Source organism: Dama dama, chromosome 23 (assembly GCF_033118175.1).
Source record: "Dama dama isolate Ldn47 chromosome 23, ASM3311817v1, whole genome shotgun sequence".
NCBI classification, from domain to species: Eukaryota; Metazoa; Chordata; class Mammalia; order Artiodactyla; family Cervidae; genus Dama; species Dama dama.
The window spans coordinates 55,603,696-55,629,511 of NC_083703.1; the positions used below are offsets into that span (position 1 = coordinate 55,603,696).

Sequence of the window (25,816 nt, forward strand, 5' to 3'; positions counted from 1 at the left end):
TCTGGATACTTGAATTGCAGCCTTGGGTTCGCTCTGCCTAGAGTGCGGCTGTGTCTCTCTAAGCTGGCTCTGATTTCTAAACCCCTCTGAAGGCGTGTTAGCTTTCTGAAGCACTGGGGTGAAGACTGGGGGCTGTGGTAATGAGGCTGGGACAGTGAAATGGAGACAGAAAGTGAGGGTTGGGGAGAGAGAAGGAAAACCCTGTATTTTTCAAGACGGAGCACTTGGAGGGGAGAACAGATGAACCTTCTCTAAGCAGGTGCATGAGAAGCATGAGATCAAAAACCCATATCCCTGGGCAAGCAGGACCCCTGATCACACCTTTGCTTGCCTCTGAGAGGTGTGGAGGGCTGCTCCCACATCATTTTCTGCTTCACATACAACACAGAGGGAGCGATAGAGGCTTCTGAATGCTGAGTTCTCTGTAGAAAAAATGAGGTGGAAGAAGAAATGGTCAAGCACCAGACAAGAGAAAGGAGAGCCTGGAGACAGAAGTCTGTGTGTGACCCCTTCCTCACACTAAATGCGAAAGCCAAGTCCTCAAGGGTCACAGTGCTCTGTGCAGCACACAAAACCGTAACATCAATGATCAAAGATGGAGGGGGCTGTTTGTGACTTGGGAATGAGGAGAGAGTCTTTAAATAAGACCCGAGAGTCTAAACATTGGCAACAGAATGAAGGACTTCTCTTCAGTAACATCCACAATTGACAAAGTCACCCTATGTGTACCCAGTTGGAGACATTCCATCTTGTAAAATCAATAATGTGAATGCTACCTAAGAAACCTTTGCAAAACCACAAGGAAAAGGCAGGACCAACTAAATTCTTAAAATCACAAAGGATGCAAGTAGAGAATTCACAGACAGGGTGTAAGTCAAATGGGAACTAAGTGTGTGAGAAGATGTGAATCACAGAAATGCTCATCGAAGCAGAAACAGGCCCCCAGGGCCCACTGGATTCAAGAACACAAGAGGTACTGTGCTTGTTCCACGTCTGGTTTCTACAGGACAAGCCTTCTGTGTATCAGGTACAAGAACACGAGGCCTCCCTCTCCGTCTCTCCCCCTTCAGTTCCTGCCCTACCTCTACTGCTGCATTAAAATAGATCTTCTCAGAGGAGGGCCATCACCAAACTCTTCTTTTCACATCTGCTTCAACTTGGGAGGCGTTGCCAAAAAGTATGTAAGAAATAAACCAAACTGAGAGCAAGGTGCCAGGTGGAGGCGGCCTTCTATCTCCCAGGTCAGCAGCCGAAGCCCCATACAAGCACCAGACAAAGGTTCCTCAGTGGAGAAAACCCTAGAGGTGATTCCAAAGCAGGCGAAACCAAGTCTTTGCAGCAGTCATATCAGTAGGTACTAGTGAAGGCAACGAGAATCTTTAGAACACTCATATGTGTCTGGTTTCCAAGTAATAAGACAGAAAGAGACATTCTCCCTATAAAGGCTTGACTGGACTAATTTCAAAAGCCATAACTGCATGCCCTGGACACTTGGCATTTGAGGAGTCCATGGAGCTCTGAAGCCTGAGAGGGGAAAGCAGTGTGGGATTTAGCAAAAGCTGGAGGAACTGGGCATGGCTCTCGATGTCCAGTGTTGGGCTTGGGCATGGGGCTGCAGAGCTGGCACTGCTGGACAGGTCTTGGGGCAGCTGCCGCAGAACCAGTGCTGCAGCGGTGGCCTCCAAGCCTGGCAGCCAGGCCTGGCCCTGCACGGAACATGAATATCTACTCTCTGACCTGAGGTCCTGCTTGTCCCCAGTCTGGATGAACGCATGACGGCTTCATGGGGAAATGCCTCCAGGGACCCTCAGCAGTGATGCCGGTGTCCTGCTGGCCATGAGGGCCAATCACAGAGTGAGGTTGATGCAGTGCAGGTGGTTCGTCCAGTGACTCAAGAGTGAGTGTCCTGCATGCAAGTCTGCAGGATCCACCACTTGAATAAAATGAGTGTTAGTCGCTCAGTCGTGTCTGACTCTTTGTGACCCTATGGACTGTAGCCCACCAGGCTCCTCTGTCCATAGGATTCTCCAGGCAAGAATACTGGAGTGGGTTGTCATGTCCTTCTCCAGGGGATCTTCCTGACCTAGGAATTGGACCCAGGTCTTCTGCATTACAGGCAAATTCTTCACCACTGAGCCCGCAGGGAAGCTGAATAAAATAAGAGGAGGTGAGGAAAACGGCAATGGGTCGTGTCAAACATTCCTACATCACAGAGCAAAACTATGTGAGAAACAACCATGCTCCAGAGTCAGGCCACAGCTCCACAGGCTGAGGGGACAGTGACAGTCTAGCCAGGAGTCCCAGAAACTGAGACCCCTGGCTGCAGGCTGCAGAGCTCTGTCCAGGGTGCTGACAACTCCTGGGTGCGGTGGTCGGCCCTGGCAATCACCCGCTGGTGTTTGGGGCTGTTCCATTTGGACAAACAGTGGGCCAGCCTGTTGGCAGGGAGGACTCTTAATGGACCCATTGATATTATTTGTTCTCAAAATGACAGCTGCAACTTTCCATTTGACTGGAGCCCTTGGGTAAATTTATTGTTAGCACTTTCTAGACATGATCAAGACATTCCCCTGCCAATTGGTGTGGCTTAAAAATAAATCTGCTCTTTCCCAAATTGTGTGTGCTGGACTGGGTGTCTGTTAGAGGGCTGCACAAAGAAGGCTGGGTTCCTCTCTTCTAGCCCAGGACACAGTGGCCACTCAGGGGTGGAGAGGGACAGACTTGGAGGGAAAACACTCATTTTTACACTGGTGCTGCTTGAAACCTAACAAGGGTAGAGTTCCTGGAATGTGGAAAAGCAGGAGGGAAGCTGGATGGAGCAGGTGTAGACTGAGTGCTCCCGTCGGGAGGGAGGCCGACCCAGCAGGTCAGACTTGGACCAGGCCAGTGCTCCAAACTGGCCATGAGACAAATGCATAGCACCAGGCACCCGCCAATGAAAACCCTTTCTTATTCTTAATGAAAGCCTCCTAGAGGCACCTTGAGTGGCCCAGATGAAAACTCAGCCAGGATTTAGAAGGCTCTCAAGGGCCCTAGCCCAGGTAAGGAGGACTCTCTCCCAGAGAGGATCCAGGCTGCCAGTCCCTCCCTAACTCTGGCTTCCACAGAGGCTTTCACTAGTCTCCTTGCAGAAAAACTCCTTCAAAAAGTCACATGAGTGAGCGAGCTAAGTCGCCTCAGTCATAGCTGACTCTTTGAGACCCTAGGGACTGTAGCCTGCTGGGATCCTCTGTCGATGGGATTCTCCAGGCAAGAATCCAGGAGTGGGTTGCCATGCCCTCCTCCAGGGAATCTTCCCAACCTAGAGATTGAGCTCCAGCAGATCTTCTCGACCCAGGGATCAAACTCGTGTCTCTAAATCTCCTGCATTGGAAAGTGGGTTCTTTATCACTAGTGCCACCTACCATGTATACCCATGTGAAAGCTGCTCAGTTGTGTCTGACTCTTTGAGACCCCATAGACTATGCAGTCCATGGAATTTTCCAGGCCAGAATACTGGAGTGGGTAGCCTTTCCCTTCTCCAGGGGATCTTCCCAACCCAGCGACCGAACCCAGGTCTCCTACATTGCAGGCAGATTCTTTACCAGCTGAGCCACCTGGGAAGCCCAAAAAGTCACACACATTTTACTGAATCTTATTACATCAATGCAGATTTCATGGCTGCCAACCATACTGTATGTCATCTCCCCCATTTCCGCATGACCATGTTAGTTAGGTTTTATGTCCATTTTAAAGAGATGGTGAGGAAAATAATTCATGAGAAAATCATAAGTAATGAGTGTGGGTCACCAAATGTGTTTTTGAAACAGGACTTTATTTCTTCTTAAATGGAATCAAAAAGCTTTTCTGATTTTTAAAAAGTCTTTTTGCATTCCAGAAGATCGTGATATTACTGAGCACTTTTAAAAAAGGAAAATAGCAGACAAATGTTAAAAAGGAAAACATCTTGGCCAGTGCCTCCTGGGCCTGGGGCAATTCCACCTCCGTGGATGTGTCCACTGAAGACCCACGGCCCTCAGCTGAGCGTTGCTTGCTTTCCGTCACGTCTGCGTAATCAGCTGAGCCTCTGTGTTTCGGGGCTGAGTGGCAAAGGCAGATTAAAACAGCGACGGTGTTAAAACAAGATTGTAAAGGTTAACAGACCAAGAAATGGACAAATTACCGCCACTGGCCATGGCCAGCCCCATGCTCTGTCCCTTCTCTGTCCTGCCTCAAGCTGCCTGTCAGGCCTCTGGACCAGCTTCCTGAAGGCCAGTGAGAAAAATCTCTTCTGGACACCCCAGCCCCTCCTGCCCTCGACAAGGTATCACAGCAGGGACCTTGAGGCCAAGCTGGAGGTGGTGGCATATGAGCCTCATGCCCTTCCCCATCAGCCTCTCCATATAAGGCCACCAGAGCCACTTAACTTGAGTCCGATCTGAGGTTCATTTCTTTTCCTTTCTAGGACGCGTCACTTCCAGGCCCACCCCCTGACCTCGTGGGCTGGTCTTCCCCATTTCACGCAGAAGTCATCACAGGCACGGGCAACGCCCCTGCCTTCCACGTGTTCATAGCAGACACCCTGGAATTGTGCTAGGGACGCAGGAAGCCTGAGTCCAGCCCTGACCATGTGGGCCATGAGACCCATGTTTTCAGGCCAGTCCCTCCCGCCATCTCCCCCAATTACACGGGCATCCCAACTTAATTCCCTTTCTCCTGAAGTGATGCCCACAGCAATGTCCACCGGGAGCTCCATAATTAGGCCATTACCGTGAACCGCTGGGTTGGGAGCAGCCATTTGTCAAATGTCTTGTCCAAAAAATGAAAACGAAAAATCCACATGTGTGTGTGTGGGGAGGGCAGAGCATGTGTGCACACATGCTCTCGTGTGTGTGTGTGTGTGTGTGTGTGTGTTGGGGGGGGAGCGTCAGGAAGAACAAATGCCAAACAGAAGGAGGGCTCCCCCCACCCCCCACCATGTCCCTCACCATGGGGTGCCTGGACTCCCGGATGTGCCAGGAGCAGTCCTCCCGGCTTCGGATCGGCCTCCTGCTCAGGAGCACGTCCAGGTCGAGGCCAGAGGAACATTTCTTACACTGCCAGATGGCTCCCACTCCGGGTCCTGTGCTCCCCTGCAGTTATTGGAGCTGCCTCCCAGGACTGGGCCTCACCGGGGACCAGCCTCACTGTCCAGGAAGGCTCATTAGTGGCACAGGGCCGTGTAGGGCCGAGCAGGGCCGCAGGGCGACGCCGCAATTATGTTTGCACCGCCTCCTCCGAGTAAGTTCTTGGCCTCACTGTCAGGCAGTCACCGTCTCAGGAGTCTCCCTCCGGGGCTTAAAGACACTGTGTTCCTGGCTCCTGACACAAAAGTTAATTGGGAAGAGAGCAGTGACATCAGTGTGAACAATGCGGTCTCTGCTAGGATGTGGAGAAGTCGCCGTGTGTGTGTGTGCTCATATGTGGATGAATGTGTATGTTGCACAGCCACATGCAATACCAACATCCCTGAAGTGTGCTACTGTACCAAAGGCTTTGCTTGTCTTATCTGTTTTAGTAACTCTCAAAAAAGATTACAGGAATTGGAATTTTCACTTCTTTATCTGGGGAACTCCTCTGAAGGTTTCCTGATGCAGCTCAAAGGCCACCTCTTCCCGGAAGTCTCACTAATGTCCCCAGCATGTTGCACACTAGGAATTCTGCCCTGTGGGGCCAGGAAGGGCCTTGGAGACAGGATCCCCTGCCAGAGAGAGGCTCCAAAGAGATCCAACCTCTGCTTCCACCCCCATCCCAGAGGGTGTGGCTGGATGTGGGCAGAGGTGGTGAGGTGGTGCCTAGGCAGGCACAGGGAGGCCGTGGCATCTGAACCAGCCACTGAAGGTCATCCAGAGTCTGCACAGTGATACCTACTCTGCCCTGGGTGTCAGGAGGGCAAGATAGATGTCAGGTCACAGGTTAGGAGTGTGCAGGAACTTGGAGCAGGAGAGGAATGGAAGTCAGGGGAGCTGCCTCAAAGGAAGGACAAATGAGCAGGGTGTTGAAGAATGAGTAGGAGTTTACCAGCAGGCGAATAGGGTAAAAATTGTCCTCGAGGTTATGTTAAAGTAACTAACACAGAAGTCTCTGGCTGAGTGCTTACTCTGTGTTAGATTCTCAGAGCAGCCTGGTGATGTAGGTACCATCAGGGTTCCCACCACGGAGATGGGCACAGCCCAAGGCCTTGTGGCAGAGAAGTGGAGGAACTCTGCCTGGCACTGAAGTCTGTGTCCTCAATCACCCCGCGTGTGTGTGCGCTGCCTGAAGACAGCACGGCTGCAGAGTAGGTCCCATCCTCCCTGCCCCAGGGAGCGCCACGTGCTGGCATTCAGAAAGCCATGAGTCCAGGAACTGATGGTCGGCCCCACTGCCCTCCTCTCTCATGTTGCTTTGGCCAAAAATTAAACGATGCAACGTAACCTTTGTGGTTTCATGCAACTCTTGCCCCCCTCACCTGGCCACGGCCCCACCCCTCCAATACCGCATATCCTGCACCTCAGCTATGCTCTTACATGTCCCCCGACTCTCACCCCTTCCCCATATTCATAGCGGAATTCTGGGAGCCAGCTGGTCTTGAGAAACATCTCTTGATAGGCAGGTCATCTGCTTGACCAGAGAGCACTGCTAAATTACAATAAAGCCTCACACCTTCCGTCGTTAAACCCGAGTGAATGCCTGTCACTCCAGCTCAGCTCTGACAGTGGTTCTCTGACAGTGGAAAGGCTGATGCTCTGTCCTGAGGCTGGGACTCCTGAGCACAGAGTCATGCGAGGCACATGGATGTGGGGCTCAGCTTCAGCAGAAATAGGAGAGAGTGTTAGGAGGAGGAAGAGGGATGGGAGGTCCAGCTGATGCAGAGAAGGAGGTGTGGCCACGGCCGGTGATCAAGGAGGCACACAGAGCAGGTTCCAGGTGCTTATCCATCGCTGCCTCTGCCATTAGCTCGGGGCTTGCTTCACAGGAGCCTGCCCTCTTGGAGGGTAAACGTGGTTGGACGCCCCTTCCAGCATGTCCCCAAATCGGGGTCACAGCATCCGTGCCGCCCCCCACCGATCCCATCACCACCTGTTGTTGCAAGCCTGCCCTGCCAGGTTGGGGCTGAGCCTCAGGTCAGCTTGTCCACTTAAGACTCACTCTGCAGCCCTCATCTCTGTCCCATGAGAGCCCTTCCTGCCCCCACACTCACCCCATTCATGTCCACTGTTGGCTCCACTTTCCTGGACAGCCCCCCAGGACCAGACGGCCACGCACAGGGGAGAACAAATCCAGGCATTAGTGGGAGGCAGGGCCTGGGGCCACAGAAGATCCACACAGTGAGGCCAGAAGCTGCCAGGGCTCAAGAAAATGCCAGGAGTAAGGACAGCAGAAGGCTTCCCTGGTGGCTCAGTGGTAAAGAAACTGCCTGCCAATGCAGGAGACGTGGGTTCCATTCCTGGGTTGGGAAGATCCCCTGGAGAAAGAAATGGCAACCCACTCCAGTATTCTTGCCTGGAGAATTCCATGGACAGAGAAGCCTGGTGGGCTACAGTTTATGGGGTTGCAAAGAGATGGACACAACTGAATTGACTGAGCATGCACACACAAGGACAGCAGAAGGAGAGGGGTGGATGGAGGTGTGGGCAGAGCAGATGGAAGGGCCTTCCAGGCCAGGGGTTCTGGCCCTACATGCATGTGCCTGGAGCTCAGGGAATCCATGAATGTAGAGCACAAGCTAGCCCCATCCCACCCCTGTAAGCAGCACACCCTCCATGTTGTCCCAGGTTTGTATCTTGTGCTGCAGCTGTGGGTGGCCTGAGGGACTGATGGTCAGCACCACTGGGAAATTTCAGAATGTGTTAGAGCCACCGCAGGATACTCTTACTTAGCAGGTTAATAAAAATACACACTTCTATGTCACAGATTTGTTTTTCATATTTTGACAACCATATTCCAATATAATTGCTTGCCTTTGTGATCCAACAAGTTTCATTGCATGCATTTGGAAACATTGCTCTGTTAAAGGGCGGGGGGCGTGTCACAGCAGAGCTCCGCCCATCTGGCAACAAGATCAAGGATACAAATACCTCAGAAACAGACACATAGCAGCTGGGGGTGGGAGAACACGGAGGAAGCCGGGAAAGCCCAGGTGGCCCCACTGGGGACTTAACCACCCCCGTCCAGTAACACCATGCATCATCACTATTCTAAACATGAGGGCTCCTGGGACATCAGTCTGTCGTCTGTCGAGCTCACCACTGTGTCCCCAGACCCAGACCAGAGCTGGTGCTCATGACCCAAGAAGGGATTATGACTTTAATGTTTTCAAATTAAATGATAAACAACTTTAACTAAATGGCAGCCACTGGTTTTATTACAAACAGCACACTTGATACCTCTGCTCCTCCAGTTAGCGTTTCCTATGGACACTTGGGGCACTGAGATGACTGGAAAGCATGGGCTTCCCTTGGGAAGCACCTGGCTGCATCCCCTCACGCCACTGGGGCTTGCCACTTCCTGTGGCAATGAGCTGTCAACCTTTGGGTGTGGCCGGTGTCCCCAGAGCTACTGGATCAGGACCCCTCCCCGTCAGCAAGCTGAAAATGTGTGTTGGCCTTGGGAAATCCTAAAGATAACCCACCATGAGTGCCTGTAAGAAGGCTCTTTTGCTTGTCAATATAAACACTTTGAATTCCTTTGTTTTACGGTGGTGGGAAGTCGCTGGCAGGGAGGGAGATGATTTTAGAGGTTGAGATCAGAGTTACTTTACCCCCAGTGCTTAATGCTGCTTTGGTCCCTGGAGATTTCTCAGCTCAATTCAGGCAAACTTGCCCTCTCGCTGAGAGATGTGTTTGTTCCAGGCTGTCGCTGTAACAGAGAGCCCGCATATTCCCAGAGGACCACCCCCTCCCCCTGTAGGCTCACACATTCTGGAGGGGAATGAGTGGCCTCTCCTTGCCCTGAGCCAAGAGATTGAATTTTTATGGGCAGACATTATACCAGGAGGGTTTATGGGAAGCCGTTATGGAAAACGTTGCCATCAACCCAGCCCATGGTCGTCTCCTTGAGTCAGAGGCAGAGCCTGGTCCCCAACAGTTCAATCTTTCCCACCAACATGCTCCTGAAAAGCAGCCCAGAGAATTAATCCACAGGCACAGGTCTGTGGTGTAGGATGCACCACAAGGCTTAGACAGAAGGGACAGCTCTGGAATCTGAATGAGCTCCTGCTTCCTCCATCCTGCATGGCGCTAAGGAGCCTCATAGAATGCTCTTGAATCAATGAAAACATTTTCCTTAAAGAAAGAACGGTTAACTCCTGTATGCTTCTTGTTTGTTCTATGGGACAGCAGGGAGGAACGGGGTTCCCATGATTCGACGGTGTTCCCATGATCAATTCCATGATTCCCTCACAAGCCCCCTTCTCTCTTCTCAGGCTTCTCTGTGGGGAATGGCCTCTGGAGTTCACTCAGGCAGCTCATGGGGCCTCAGAAAGGTGCCTGCCTGTACACTCCAGTGAGAGAGTCTGCCTGGAGAACTTCCCGTGGTTCTGATGAGACTGGACACTCGGGCTGAGAGGCTGCCCGGCACCCAGTCCTTCCTATGTGCAGAGCCTGAGAGGTAGGCCGGGTAGGGGGGTGTACACAGTGGACGCTGGCAGGGGGGTTGATTAATCCCTTAATGCTTTTAGGAAGACAATGGCATTTGGGTTTCCTAATTGTGAAGGAGAGGACCAGGAGCTCACAGGGAGCCAACTTAAACCATTACTGGCCTCTCTTTACCTATTTCCTGTTACGCAACTCAGGCCTAACGACAGTCCCCAAATTGCAGGTCATGGTTTACATCCCCAGTGAGTGGCCAATGCAGACACAAAGCAGGAACTCAGTAAATATTGGGTGAATGGATGGATGGGTCCACAGTGAAGATTTAGTGAAACAACGGGTGCAAAGTTCTCAGATACTAGCTATTAACTCTATCCTATTTATTGGTCTTGAAAAGGAACTGTGCCCGTGTGGCCGGCCCTGGGGCCCAGGGCTCAGCTGACACAGGCCGTGTTTAACACCTGGCGTCAGCGCTGAGGTCCTTTCCTAAAGCGGCACATTACTCCTCCTGCTGCATTTTATCAATTAGAGAGCATTCTATGAGGCTCCTTGGCGCCACGCAGGATGGAGGAAGCAAACAGAAGCACAGTCCGGGGTGTGTTCTGTCCTTGGGGCCCAGAGCCCCAATGGAGCTGGTGCTCAGGGCTGGGAGGGGCTCAGGGTCTCATTGAGCTACAGTGGGCTGTTCTCTGAGCCTGTTTACACACCAGGGAACCGGCCATTCTGGAAACTCCTGCTGCGGGAGGAGGTGAGTCGATTCTTCCTTCTCAGAGGCGGGCCTGTTCCTCCCGGAGCAGCAGCGGGGCAGTTACTGAGATAGATTGAAAAAATCTCACAGCAGATGATCCCGTGTTCAGCCCCTTCTCAGGTGTCCCCGGGGTCTGGCTCCTCCCAGGGCTGCAGACGACCTCACCCCCACCCCCACCCCAGCTGTGCTTCCCACCTCTGAGCCTGCACCTCCACGTGCACCTGGACGTTTGGCTCCTTCTTTCAGTAAATACACAGTGTCTGCCATGGGGGCTTCCCTGGCGGCTCAGCGATAAAGAACCCACCTGTTAATGTAGCAGACACAGGTTCCATCCCTCAGTAGGGAATATCCCCTAGAGGAGGAAATGGCAACCCACTCCAGTATTCTTGTCTGGAGAATCCCACGGACAGAGGAGCCTGGCGGGCTACAGTCCATGGGGTCTCACAGAGTCAGACATGACTGAGTGAGCAGGCACGCAGGTCTGCTGTGTGTCTGGGAGACATCAGCAAACAACGCAAGTCCCTGCAATGCTTCTACTCCAACAGGGCACATGTTTCCTGTGATTTCACAGCTTCCTCAAAACCCTTTCAGGGGCTCTGCAATGTCCAGTGATTTTTATAATAATAATAAGATATTGAACCTAGAGAGTTCTGAAATGGAGGTGTGAGGACCCCACAGACTCCTTCCCCAGAGAAACAAATGTAACTGGTAAAAGTATTTAATAAACAATCATTCAGCATCTTTGGAAATTGTCCTAAGAACATAGACCAAGTGGAGAAACACTCATTCAGGCAAAGGTCCTAAATCACAGTAGGAACAGTGTGAGTCTGAGTCTTTGAGACCACCTGCTCCTTAACCTTAACCCTGCCCCTCCAGGTCATCAAGAGGAAAAGCCTACTCTACGTGGGTGTGGCCGAGAAGACAGGGCTTCCTCCCTCTAGTTTCCCGTTTAGGGCAGCGGGTTCTCTCTGGGAGGAGTAGGACTCCAACATTCCTCAAACCTCCCCCAAGCTCTGTGGTGTGGAATGGCTGTTCCAGGCCAGTGTGGCTGAGAGGTCTGGGGCTCCCTTTCCCCATACACCACTCATAGATCAGAGACCTGAGCATCTGGGGAGGAAATATGTGCAGATGACATATCTAATAATGAACTTGTACCCAGAATGCATAAAGAACTCTTACAGCTCAATAGCAAAAAGATGGATAACCCAATTAAAAATGGGTAAAAGACTTGAATAGATATTTCTCCAGAGACCCAGATGGCAGATAAGTGAATGAAAAGATGAACAATATCATTATTGTGGACCCATCAGAACCCAAGCAAATCACAATCACAATGAGCTGTTGTTGTTGTTCAGTTGTTAAGTCATGTCCAGCTCTTTATGACCCCATGGACTGCAGCATGCCAGCCTCCTGTGTCCTCCACTATCTCCCAGAGTCTGCTCAAATTCATGCCCACTGAGTTGGTGATGCCATCCAACCATCTTGTCTTCTGTCACCCCCTTCTCCTCTTGCCCTCAGTCTTTCCAAGCATCAGGGTCTTTTCCAGTGAGTCAGCTCTTCATATCAGGTGGCCAAACTATTGGAGCTTCAGCTTTAGCATCAGTCCTTCCGAAGAATATTCAAGAATGATTTCCTTTACGATTGATCTCCTTGCAGTCCAAGGGACTCTCAAGAGTCTTCTCCAGAATCACAATTTGAAAGCTTCTATTCTTTGGCTCTCAGCCTTTCCATAATAAGCTACCACTTCACGTCTACTATGAATAGGAATCGATGTAATAATAATTTAAACAAAACCCAGAAGACAACAAGTGTTGGTGAATATGTGGATGCATTAGAACCCTAATACATTGCTGATGGACTGAAAATGATGTAGTTGCTTTGCAAAATGATAACTTGGCAGTTCTTCAAAATGTTCAACATAGGACCCAGCAATTTCACTCCTAGGTATATATGCCAAAGAATTGAAAACATATGTCCACACAAAAATGTGTAAACAAATAGTCCTAATAGTTTATTCTTAAAAGCCCAAAGGTGGCAGTGATCCAAGTGTCTATCAAGGAAGAATGAATAAACAGAATGTGATAGATCCACACACATTACTTTCCTGCAGCTGCTCTAACGAATGACTACTAACTCAATGGCTCCAGACCACACAAATTCATTACAGTTTTGTAGGCTGGAATCTGAAAAAGATCACAGAGCTGTGTTCTTTCTAGAGGTCAAGGAGAGAAACTGTTTTCCTGCCTTTTCTTTTTTTTTTTTTTTAATATGGAACACTTCACAAATTTGCATGTCATCCTTGCGCAGGGGCCATGCTAATCTTCTCTGTATCGTTCCAATTTTAGTATATGTGCTGCAGAAGCGAGCACTTTCCTGCCTTTTCTAGTGTCTAGAGGCACCTTCGTTCCTCAGCTCCTGGCCCCACATCACCCCAACTTCTACTTCCATTGCCACATCTCTTTCTCTGACTCTGACCTGTGGCTCCTTCTCGTATAAGAGCCCTTGTGATAACACTGCACCCACCAGGATGATCCAGGGTAATTTCCTTATCTCAAGGTCCTTTTTGGTTTGTTTTTTGTTTTTTGTGGCTGTGCCATGCGGCATGTGGGTCTCAGCTCCCCAACCAGGGACTGAACCCTCATCCCCCGAAATGGAAGTGTGGATTCTCAACCACTGTATTGCCAGGAAGTCCCATAAGGTCCTTAACTGACTCAACCTGCAAAGTGTCTTGTGCCATATGCAGTGATATAGTCACAGCTTCCTGAGTCAGGAGTAGACCTCTTTGGAGGGCCATTATTCTGCTTATGATATCATATTATGAAAACCTATTCATCAATAGAAAAGAAAGAAGCACTGATAAAACTTCAAAACCCATGAACCTTGAAAACAGCGTGCTATTGAAAGAAACCAGTCACAAAAAACCACATCTTATATGATCCCATTTACATAAAACATTTAGAATAAGTAAATGTACATAGATAGAATGTATGTTGGTGGTTGGTTGTCTAGGGTGTGTGTGTGTGTGTGTGTGTGTGTGTGTGTGCAGTGAGTGGGAGGTTAGGAGGGGAATGGGGAGCAACTGCTAATGCATATAGAGTTTATTTTGGGGTGATGAAAAGGTTCTAAAATTATATTAATGGTGATGGTGGCACAACTCTGTGAATATACTAAAAATTCTGAATTTTACATTTTGAAAGAGTGAATTTTTTGGTATATAAATTTTATCATAATAAAATGGTAAAATGGTGAGTGCCTTGGCAAAAACCAGGGTCATGAAGTCATCATGTTTTTCATCACCAATACTTCACTGTGGGAAAAACATTATTCCATTAAAGAATGTCCTTGTTGAAGCAGAAGCAGAATTAATTTTATTAAACCTTAATATATTTCTTTTTATTATCCAGTGTGATGAAAGGGAAAGTTCAGATACATACCAAAGGGAACTCTTTGTCTCGAGGTGAAGCACTTGCGTGACTGTTTGAGTTGCCAGCTGAACTAGCTACACTTTTTTTTTTCATGGAAAATTATTACTTCTTAAAAGAACAACTGACAGGCAAACCATAGTTTGTCATCACCCAGTGTTTGGCAGACATTTGCCTGAAGATGAACAAAGTGAGTCTGTCACTTTGAGGAAAACAACTGACAACATTTGTTTCCAGTGATAAAATTAGAGCTTTTTTTCAAGCGAAAATTAGATTTCAGAAAATTTGTGTCTGTTATTGTGAGATTGAAAGTGTCCCAACAATGAAAGACTTTTCAGATGAGACTCGTGGCGGTATTAATAAATGTGATTTTTAAAATATTGTATGACTGAAGCTACACATAACGCAGAAAAACAACAATTTCAAAAGGCTAAACCATGATGTTTTAAAATTACTCATCAGTTAGAGACTCATTCTAAACATAAGACAGGTCCATGGATTTTAATTTAATGGAGTATGAGAAGTTCAATGAGATGGTCTCAGCTTCCCACATTGCAGCTAGCCTTTAAGAAACCAACAAATCAACTTTTGGTATAATATCAAAGAAGAGTATCCAATATTATCTGAAAAGATGATTAAAACACACACCACAAATCTGAGTGAGGCTAAATTTTTCCATATATTTTTCAACCCAAACAACACAACACATAGGGAATGCAGAAGTAGATATAGCAGTCTTTTTCCAGACATTGAAAGAGTTTTGCAAAAATGTAAAACACTGCTGCTCTTGTCACTCATTTGGTTTTGTTTTTGTAAAATATGGTTATTTTTCATAAAATGTGTTATGTTAGCAATGTAATGGGTTTATTTTTCTTATTTTTAAATGAATTCATCAACAACTAGTTTCAAATATCTCAGTTCCAATGTTTACTGTGGTAAATATGGGAAGATTTCACCTGTATGCACAAAAACGCTTTGGGTCTTGAATGATTTTTCAGAATATAAAGAAGCCCAGAGAACAAACACTTAAGAAGTGCTGGTAGACCCTGCTGGATGTAGGCAGGGGTGGTGCTAAGTGGGGAGAGCAGGATGAGGAAATTCTGAGCTCTGAGGCAAGGAGACAGGCTGCTGACCAGACAGGGTGGTCAGGGCAGGTCTCAGATGGATTGTGTGGGGTGAGCGATGTCGTTCATATGCATGCACTGAAGCCCGAATCCCCCAAGCACCACAGGATGTGACTGCATTTGCAGACATGAACTTCAGAGAGGTGATTAAGGTGAAAGGAAGTTGTATGGGTTGGCCCTAATCCAATATGACTGGTATCCTTGGATAAGATTAGGAATACACACAGAAGGACTGATAATGAAGCTGAAGCCCCATACTTTGGCCACCTGACGTGAAGCACTGACTCACTGGAAAAGACCCTGATGCTGGGAAAGATTGAGGGCAGGAGAAGGGGATGGCAGAGGATGAGATGGTTGGATGGCATCACTGACTTGATGGACATGAGTTTGAGCAAGCTCTGGGAGTTGGTGATGGACAGGGAGGCCTGGCGTGCTGCAGTCCATGGGGTCACAGAAAGTCTGACACAGTGAGTGGCTGGACTAAACACACAGAAGAGAGCTGATGGAAGTGAGAACGTAGGGAGAAGACGGCCATCTACCAGCCAAGGAGAGAGGCCTGGGGAGGACAAGCCTTGATCTTGGACATCAACCTCCAGAACTATGAGACAATACATTTCTGTGTTTAAACCTCCCAGATGGCAGTCTAAGCAGGTCTGGGGGAGTCATACAAGAGCTGTGGAGCTGTGAAGCAGGTGGATATAAGGAGGAAGGGCATTCTGGGCAGGGGGAACAGGGAGCAACAGTGCAAGTGCCTAAGTAACAGCTCCATTGGCGACTGGGACTGAAGGATGGCAAGAGCGGGAAGAGGGTGGGTGGGGACTTCCCTCGTGGTCCAGTCATTAGGATTCCATGCTTCCAATGTATGGGGCGCAGGTTCAACCCCTGGTCAGGGAACTAAGATCTCACATGCTGTGTGGCCAAGAATTTTTTTTTTCAAAGGAAGAGGGTGGGTGGCGACAAGGGTGGTTGCTGCAAAGGCCTTACTCTGCTGAGTGAAAAGTGGACTCTGGAGTCCTGGGGGCTGCCCAGTGATGGGACCTGGTCTGGGCTTTGGCTCGATCCCTCCGCTGTTTTGGACAAGGATCAGGGGTCAGCCAACTACAGCCTGCCCACCACCAACTGATTTTGAAAAATAGTTTGGTTGGAATGCAGCCATGTCCGTTCTTTTACATATTGCCTATGAGGGCTTTTCGGGCTACCGTGTTGAGTAGCTGAGTACAGGAAGCAAAGCTGAAAGTATTTACACTCTGCCCCCTGAGAGGACAAGTGTGCAGACCCCTGGCAGTGACGGTGGGGATGAGTGTGGATCAGAAGACAATTTTGTCCCTCAAGCACAGAGTTTTCAAAACTGAGAGTGCTATCAGCCAGGTGACAGGGTAGGGAGCCCCAAATCCTTCTTCCACAAGAACAATCATGTAATAACAATACATAGATCAATTGCCTTTGAGAATCCAGAAACCAGTTAAGAGAGTCCTGCATCTGAGATGAACCAAGAAGAACCACATCAAAATGGACAGGAAAAAGTGTGACATTTACTCATCCTAGTCCTGCCCCCAGCACAGAAGAATATGATTGATTAAAAACTCCCAACTCTTGGCTGCTCCCTTGGGAGGGAAAGAGAGGCATGAAACATGGGCTGATACTCTGACTTTTTAGGGGTCTGGCTGAGAGACTAGCTCCTGCCTTGGATGAACCTAAATGTTGACAGGGAAGGGAGCCAGGTTGAGGGCCGCTGAGAACAAAAGGAATTCCATGGCAGTCCAGCACCAGAGAGGCTGAAGTGCCACAGACAGAAACTAGGGAGAAGTCCTGAGTAGAAACAGGCGGTCCTCAGATGGGAGGTTACATGGACAGCAGAGAGACTATTATCACTAGAAAAAGTCTTGAGAGGTCTCCAGAATCTTTAACTGGTGGATTGGTGAAGGTCTATCTCTATAAGCCAGATTATAGAGACTGAGAAAGGCAGTCATTTTTTTTCCCCCAAATGTGCAAGTCCCAACAAAGAAACACAGAAATACAGATGAACCTATTTGCAGGGCAGGATTAGAGATGCAGATGTAAGGAATGGAGGGCAGGGGTGGTGGGATGGTGGTGGTGAGGCGAATGGGGACATTGGGATTGACGTGTGTGTAAAATAGAGAGCTAGTAGGAAGCTGCTGTCGGAGAAGGAAATGGCAACCCACTCCAGTACTCTTGCCTAGAGAATCCCGTCGACAGAGGAGCCTGGTGGGCTGCTGTCCATAGGGTCGCAGAGAGTCAGACACGACTGAAGCGACTTATCATGCATGCATGCACTGGAGGAGGAAATGGCAACCCACTCCAGTATTCTTGCCTGGAGAATCCCAGGAACAGAGGAGCCGGACAGGCTGCCGTCTATGGGGTCACACAGACTTGGACATGACTGATGCGACTTAGCAGCAGCAGCAGGGAGCTCTGCTCAATGCTCCGTGGTGACCTGGGGGGGTGGATGGGTGTGGGTGGGAGGGTGGAGATGTATGTATACGTATAGCTAATTCATTTTGTTCTACAGCAGGAACAAATACAACATCGTAAAGCAACTATGCCCCAAGGAAAAAAGAACAAATTAAATCTCCAAAAATCAACTTTAAAGAAATGGAAATAAATGATTTACCAGATAAAGGATCCCAAATAACCATCATAAGCTTGGTCAAGGAAGTAAAAGTTATCAGAAAGACAACTAAATGAAATTGGGGAAATGATGCATGAACATAATAATGTACCAACAAAGAGAAACTATGAGGAAGAAAGAAGCAGACACTCTGGAGCTGAAGAACACAATGATGGAATCGAGAAATTCACTAGAGGAGTTCAACCTTGAACCTGACCAGGCAGGAGAGAGACTGGAGAACTTAAAGACAGGGTATTCAAAATAATCAAGTCAGAGGATCAAGAAGAAAACAGAATGAGGAAAAATGAAGAGGGCCCAAGGGATTTACAGGACACTATCAAGTGGAAATACTTAAACATTATGGGAACCTAAGAAGGAGAAGAGAAAGTGGCAGAGAGTCTATTTGAAGAAACAGTCAGTGAACATATCCCAAATCTGAGGAGAGAAACAAATACATTAATTCAAAAAGCTTAAAGGTGGCTCAGTGGTATAGAATCAGCCTGCCAATGCAGCAGACACAGGTTTGATCCCTAGGTCAGGAAGATCACCTGAAGGAGGAAATGGCAACCCACTCCATTATTCTTGCCTGGAAAACACATGGACAGAGGAGCTTGGTGGGCTACAGTCCATGGTGTCACTAAAGAGTCAGACACGACTGAGAACACACACACACAGACCACCAACTATGTTACATCTAAAGAGACCTATACTGACATGCTATAATCAAACTGTTAAAAATCACAGACAAAGAGAGAATCTTAAAAGCAGCAGGAGAAAAACCACATTTCACACAGGGGCTCTGGTAAGACTGTCGGTGGAGCCTCAGTAGAAATCTTGCAGACTAGCAGGGAGGGGTGAAGCTTCCAAGTGCTAAAGAAAAAACTGCTAACCAAGAAAACGGCGTCTGGCAGAACTGCCTTCAAAAATGAAACATAAGGGACTTCCTTGGTGGTCCAGTGGCTAAGACTCTGTGCTCTCAATGCAGGGGGCCCAGGTTTGATCCCTGGTCAAGGAACTGGATCCCATGTGCTGTAACTAAGAGTTCTCATGCTGCAAGTAAGAGATCCTACATGCCGCAACTAAGACCCGGCACAGTCAAATAAATAAATTTTTTTAAAGGTAAATTAAGACTTTCTCAGATAGACAAAAGCTGAGTAAGTTCATCAGTAGATCTGCCCTGCAAGAAACACTAAACGGAGACTTTCAAGTTGAAATAAAAAGATACTCAACAGCAAAATAATATGAAATATCAAACCTTCTGGTGGAGGTGTCTATATAGATAAATAAAATGCCTGTAGCATCATAATGTTGGAGTATAAATCACTTTTAATTACAGTGTAGATTTTTTGTTAAAAAAAGCATAGAAAGTGACTATAAATCTTTGTGAATGAACTTGCAGTATAAAAAGAGGTAATATGTGTCACAGTAAGATAAATGGGCTGCAGGCATGTAAAGCTTAGTTTCCATATGTGGTTGGAGCTAAGTTCCTATCAGCTTAAGTGAGAGTGTTACAACTTTATGTGTTTTATGTAATTTCAACAGTAACCACAAAGAAAACACCAACAGAATAGACACAAAGGGGGATAAGAAGGCAATCAACATACATTATCATCGGCCTCTGGGTGTCCTAGCATCTAAAGTGAATCTCTTGCAGACAGCATGTTGTTGGATTTCTTTGTCTTTTTTGATCCATTCGGTCACTGTGTGTCTTCTAATTGGGGGGTTTAATCCATTTACACTTAGAGTGATTACCAATAGGGGAGGACTTACTATCGCCATTTTTACTGTTTTCTGTATGTCTTTTCCCTCTTTGTCTCTCCTTCCCTCTCCTGCTGCCTTATTTTATGTTTTCAGACTATTTTTTTTTTGCAGTGACAAATCCTTAGTTAGACTGAGAAAAGATTCAAATAACTAAAATTAGAAAGGAGAGAGAGGGCATTACCACCAATGCCAGCAGAAATAAGTAGGATTATAAGAGAATACCATGAACAATGACGAGCTAACAAACTGGATAACCTGGGAGAAATGGATAGATTCCTAGAAACATCTGACCTACCAAAACCAAGCCATGAAAAAAATGAATAAAAATCTGAGCACCCTGTAACTAGCAACTAGAAATGCTGCCAGGAGAGAGGCAACCCCTCCAGAGCCTGCCGGCAGACCCTTCATGCCTCCTCGGGACCGTTACTTTGAAAGACGGGTGATCCCTCGTTTCCAGAGAACCGCTACACCCACGTTGTCAGAGCTGCCGTGCTGTCTGGACGTGTGAGAAGCAGTGAGGGGAGATCGGGTTTAATGTGCTCATCTCGGGAATTTGGTCTCGTAGCTGCCAGAACCGTCCTGTTAGAACATTCCCTGATGGCATCACTGTGCTGCCGACAGGAGGAGGTGACTGTCGCCCTCCACTCTCTCGCCCTGGCCCCAGGTCCTGGCAGCTCGGGGTCCTCGCCGATCCTGCGTGACCGGCTCCCTGGGTGGCTAGGGTTGGCTCAGGCTCAGCTCCCCGTGAAGCCCTCTCCCCTGCCATGCCCTGTCCCCACCCCACCTCCTGCCCTAGGGAGGTGCCTATTTCTCCGGGGCTCAGCCAGCTTCCCACTGACACCCACAGGGCCTGTGGGAATGGGCAACCTCCTGTATGTGCCCCCCACCCCGGCCCATCCCAATCCTCCCCACAGGCTGTTTCTTGACATAGAATAAAGCCTCCTCTCACTTCTGAGCACAGAGGAAACGCTGCTTCCCATGGGCGCCTCCCCAGACAGCACCTCTGCAGCGCTCGCGTGCTGAGAACCTTGCAGTTTGCAGTCGGAGTGGAGCTGTCTCAACACTCATCACAGACTGCAGGCTGGTGAGGGTGGCGCGCAGGGCGCAAGGGCTGTCCACAGGGAACCCCCCGCGGGACCCCAGAGGACCCACCAGGGCCACTCACACCTTGACCAGGTCTTCAGTGAGTGGCTCCTGTGTGCTGGGGACGCCTCTCTGGGGACACGACTGATAAAAAGGCACCGTGAACGAACTAGCAGAGTTATGTACCAGAGCGGGGAGGCGGATGGCAGACAGACGGGCAGCACAGAGAGAACTCAGGCAGAGTGAGGGGCCAGTGGGGCAGGGCAGGTGGGGCGGATGGGAGGCGGCCTTGAGGCTTGGGGAGCCGTGTCCTCGAGACCCTGGCAGATGCTCTGTTGGACCACTGCTGTGTCCCACAGGAGCGTGCAGACCTGATGGTGAGAGTCACAGACAGAGCAAGGCTGGGCCTTATTCCTCAGAGTGGAGCCTGGAGACTCAGGGACCCCCAGCGGTCAGCCACAAGTATCTGGATGGTAGCCCAGCACCCAGAGTGACATCAGGACGGTGGACAGTGTGTTGACTGCTGCCCTGCCCCTGACCTGGGGCCCACAGAGCCCCTCAGACCAGGAGGCTGCCCCATGGTCAGAACCTGGCAGAGGAAAGGCTCTGTGTCCTGCCCGAACTCCCTCCAGATGAAGCATTCCAGAAATCTACTGATTCCAAATACTCTGTTATTAAAATGTGCAAGGAGACTACTCATTTCCTATAAAGAAAAATGTTTTTTTGCCAGAGAGTCAGTGTGGGCCCGAGTCTATGGTTGCTGACACAGTGGGGGAGAGCCACCCTGTCCCCAGGGTGTGGTGGACACCTGCATCTCCCTGCCCATGGGGTGCTGAGACCCTGCAGGCTGCGAGGAAGGTCCCTTCCTGCCCAGTGGGCACCAAGGCTCCTGGGATCACATGTAAAGCAAACCTAAACTTGCCTCCAGGGTGCCCGGCTCAGGGCAGCATTCTGGCTGGTTCTGTCTGTGCTGTCAAGTCTGGACACCAGCCCCATGACATCCCCCCTCGCTGCTCCGTCTATAAATCTTGCACAGGGCTGACCTCTCTCCCTCTGATCCCTTCACATGAGTCTGCCCACAGCAGTTGAGTGAACACAACCTGCATTTCATCAATTACCTGGGCTCTTGGTATAAAACCCTCCACAGCGCCTCTGTCTGTGGGGCCACCGGGTTCTCTCCCACCCCAGGGTCCTTGCACCTGCTTTTCCCCTGCCCAAGGCTCCCTCCCAGCCCTCCTTCCTGCAGGAGGAACCTCAGCTGCCCCTGGCTGCCCCTTCTCAGGGAGAACCACTCTCAGCACCGGGGGACCCCTCGGCGCTGCTGATTACAGTTTCTGTTTATGGTGTTGGTTCACCTGCTTTTAATTGCCTCTCTCCAAAAGTCTGGGGGTCCCTGAGGCTGGAATCTTGTCTTTCTGTTTCACCCTTGAATTCTCATCATTTATCACTTTATTTGGCACACAGTAGGTGTTCTACAAGTGCATTTTGAAAGGAAGATTCAGGAGAGCTTTGGCTTCTCTTGTGGACTCACCTGTTTCTGTATGTCACTTGTTGAATTATATAAGCTACAGGCATATTATATTCACAGAAAATAACAGAAATTTTCCAGCAGAAAAAAAAGAACCTAAAAACTTATACATTAGAAACAAAGTTAAATGGAAAGGTTAAAACAAACCTAACTTAATTATTTCCCTTCCGCGAACATTGAAAAACTCAGATGAAGAAGAAATCACTCCTAATTAATTTGCATCTGTCTTAAATCCAAATGGAGCCTTTTTGTTTTAACATCACTTAATGCTGAGGCAGAGGAAGACTTGTGTTTTTAAAGACAAATGATTTGAGTCTTATTTTTAAGTCTCCACGTAGCACAGATAATTCTAAGAAGCTTGTTTGGCAAAAGTTAATCAGACATTGGAGATTAAATTTTTCCTTTATAGTATGCACACATTTAAAGTTATGAAGAGAAATTCTAAGCAAATAAATCACGCTTTATAAATTACTAATACCCAAGGAACAGATTAAGACATGTGGTGAAGTTGCGTTCCAGTCTCAGATGTGTAGGGACACACACATCTCTGATCTACTGTCAAACGGCTCTAAATAAAACAATTAGAGATGTTTGCATATATTTATCTTCTTGTGTGTTTGTACGAGCGGGATGCCAAGAGTGTGCTTGGAGCTGCACAAAAGATGAAACAGGACGAGGTCTCAGCCCTCGGGGCCTGCAATCAAAGTGAGGCAGATAAAACAATTCAGACATGAAATACATCAGTTGAGAAGGCTGTTAAAATTTATGAGGTGCAAGGTTTGTTGGCTTTTCCAGGAAAGGCAGAACCAAGAGGGGGGGCCAGCTTACTGAGAACCACCGTGGGTGAGTAAGTTCCAGGAGGAAAGTTGAATAAAAGATACAAGTGCCCTGTACTGGGAGAGAGAAAGAGTGGGTGGGGGTCTGCGTGGGGGCCGGCTGCGGGCGGGAAGAACAGGGCCCCCAGGAGCAGAGCCCCCAGGTAAGAAAGCCAAGGACCTGCGCCTCAGGCCTAAACGGAGACTCGGTTTCACCTCTGGGGGGGGGGGGGAAGTGCCATTGCTCAGGTGACCACTGGCATCTGGGACTGGTCCCTCCATGTAGAATTCAGGGTCCTCACTCTACACGTCTCATCCTGCTGAGGGCCTGGAACTGCCCGAGAGCAGGGCTGGTCCTCAGTGTGAGCTGAAGAGAACAGAGCCCTCCCTGCCCTGGTTTCCTGCCCAGACCCTGCTTCTGGAAACAGGGTGACACCTCGGACCACAGAACCTCAGACTGATGGCTACAGGAAGGAGTCCGTCCTCTCTCAGGGCCCGGGGTTCAGTGTTAACTCTGTTAAACTGCTTTGGAAAGCAACTTAAAAATCTGGAGCTTTCTCAGTTTGCAAGCCCCAGTTCCATCTCTTTCCCAACTCTGGCTTGCTGCAAGTAATAGGTGATGCTTCCAGAAGAGCCATGATCCTGGCATCTGGGTAAGTAGTTCTCAGGCCCCACACCTCAGAAGGATCCCTGAAGCTAGAAAAGCAAGTTCTCATAGCAGCACGGTAACATCACTTATGTCTCTAAAATGGAAGACAAATCTGTGCACGCTTAGGTATGTTTTTAACTGTGCAGGGAAGTAAACACACGAGGCAGTAAACATGGTTACTCCAGGGGAGAATCGATTGAATGTGGGGCTGTTGCTACTCAAATGGCACGACTTGACTTCCCAACGATAAGGAATCACTCATGTGATAACTCATGCAGTTAAAAATGAAATTTAACAGAAGATGCCAAAGAAAGTGGCTGCTTTCTGTTGCTTAGTTTTCCTTCAGGAAAGATGCTGGGTGGGCTACCAGGAGGCTGTCAGTCTTCAGGTTACCTGCTTCCTCCTCCTCCCCCCCATCCAGGCTGGGGTCTTCCACACTCAACCCCCCAGGTAGGGCCAGCTGGTGCACCAGAAACAAAGTGCTGTGGAAGGTGCTGGTGGCCTGGCTGCAGGTGGGTCGGTTGGGGAAGGAGGGGGATGTGGGCCTCTTCCACCAGCACCCCCCTGCCACCCTCCCACCCCACTTGCCTTGCTCTCTGCCAAGGACTCTCTTCTGATCCTTTGAGCTGAGACAAGACTGCAACAGGAAGACGGAAGCCTAATTCGCAGTCTCAGAGTCAGTGTTTCTTGGTTAAACTGACTTGGAAATCAGTGTAAAAGTCCAGAAGAGAAGACGCTGTGCTCCCACCCCCAGTGGGGGTCTTCAAGGATGAGGAAGTGAGCAGAAAGACAAGGACCAAGTTGGAGGGGGAAATGCTGCTTCATTGTAGTGTCCACACCCCACCTTCTCTGCCCCACTTCAAGCTGCCGCGCTCCTCACCCTCCTCAGGGGTTTCTCCCTCCTGTTGCCCAGGAGACCGGAGGCCAGGTCTCCACAGGGTCCCTTCTCCACTCGTCCTCTCCCCCTCATCCTCCCCTGTGCCTCCTCTGGTTCTCAATCTCTCTACAGCAATCAGATGAAGACCCTGATGCCGGGAAGCTGAGCCACCTTCTCCAGCCCCTGCATCATCTCTGCGCCCTGAATCCCACAGCATCGTTCTCCACACCTCTTTTTTCAGTCGTGGGGCACCCGGGACAGCAGTGAGGAGGGCAGCTTCCCCCTCCCACCTTAAGCTCCATAAGCCACATCCGCTTCATCCACACTTCTATCCTCAGACTTTTTAGCACACAGTAGGCACTCAGATGTTTGTTCAGTGAATAAATTAATGATTGAACCACAGTGGGCAATTTCTGAACTGTTATTTGATTGCTTTGAGGTGTGCATGTGTGTGCATGCGTGCGTGCATGTGTGCGTGCGTGTGTGTGTCTTGTCTCCCACAGTCTGGTGCATTCTCCAAAGATGGAGGCTAAGAGCAGGACCTGTGGTCCCAGCAGCCTGGGTTCAGACTGCATCTCTGCTACTCACTGCCTGAGTGACTCTGGAGGTCACGCCAGTTCCCTGTGCCTCACATTCCTTGTCTGCAGAAGACAGATGCTTCATAAGGTTATTGAGAGCATCAGATGAGTTAATGTGTGTGAAGGTCTTAGGACTGTGTCAAAGAACCCATCCATGGTGAAGAGTGTTGGCTGCAATCTTCATCATCATCACCATTAACATCACCATCACCATTATGACTATCACTATCATTGTCATCATACCACCATCATCATAACCACCATCACCATGACCATCATTATCACCATCATCATGATCGTCACCATTATCACCATCATCATGACCATAATCACCATTATCATCACCACAATTATCACGACCATCATCACCATTATCACGACCATCTTGACCATCATTATCATCATCATCACCATCATCATCATGACTATCACTATCATTGTCATCATACCACCATCATCATAACCACCATCACCATGACCATCATTATCACCATCATCATTATCGTCACCATTATCACCATCATGATGACCATAATCATCATTATCATCACCACAATTATCATCACAATTATCACCACCATCATCAGCATTATCACGACCATCATGACAATCATTATCATCATCATCATGACCATTATCATCATCACCATCATTATCATCATCACCATTATCATCATGACCATCACTATCACTGTCATTATCACCACCATCATCATCATAACCACCATCATCATGAACATGATCACTATCGCCACCATTATCACCATCATGACCATCATCACCATTATCATGACCATCATCACCATTATCATGACCATCATTATCATCATCAAAATTATTACCACTGTCATCACCATTATCGTGACCATAATGACCATCATTATCATCACCATCATAATCATGACCATCATGACCATGATTATCATCATCATCTCTAAAGCTCCACCAAACTTCAGCAGGGCCCCACAACAGATCTTCCTATTGAGCTGACATCCTATTGAGCTGAATTTGG

The 25,816-nt window shown here is 48.7% G+C and overlaps 1 protein-coding gene and 2 non-coding genes across 4 annotated transcripts in view; 1 reads left to right on the plus strand and 2 right to left on the minus strand.

The window, feature by feature from the left end:
• Nucleotides 1-25,816, minus strand: part of CDH4 (cadherin 4) — a 473,737-nt gene that overhangs the window by 202,352 nt on the left and 245,569 nt on the right. The gene's annotated exons all lie outside the window — the stretch shown is intronic.
• On the minus strand, nt 12,601-12,707 carry LOC133045287 (U6 spliceosomal RNA). The gene has a single exon (XR_009690167.1). It is a non-coding gene; the product is annotated as a U6 spliceosomal RNA (small nuclear RNA).
• On the plus strand, nt 18,456-18,528 carry TRNAE-CUC (transfer RNA glutamic acid (anticodon CUC)). The gene has a single exon. It is a non-coding gene; the product is annotated as a tRNA-Glu (tRNA).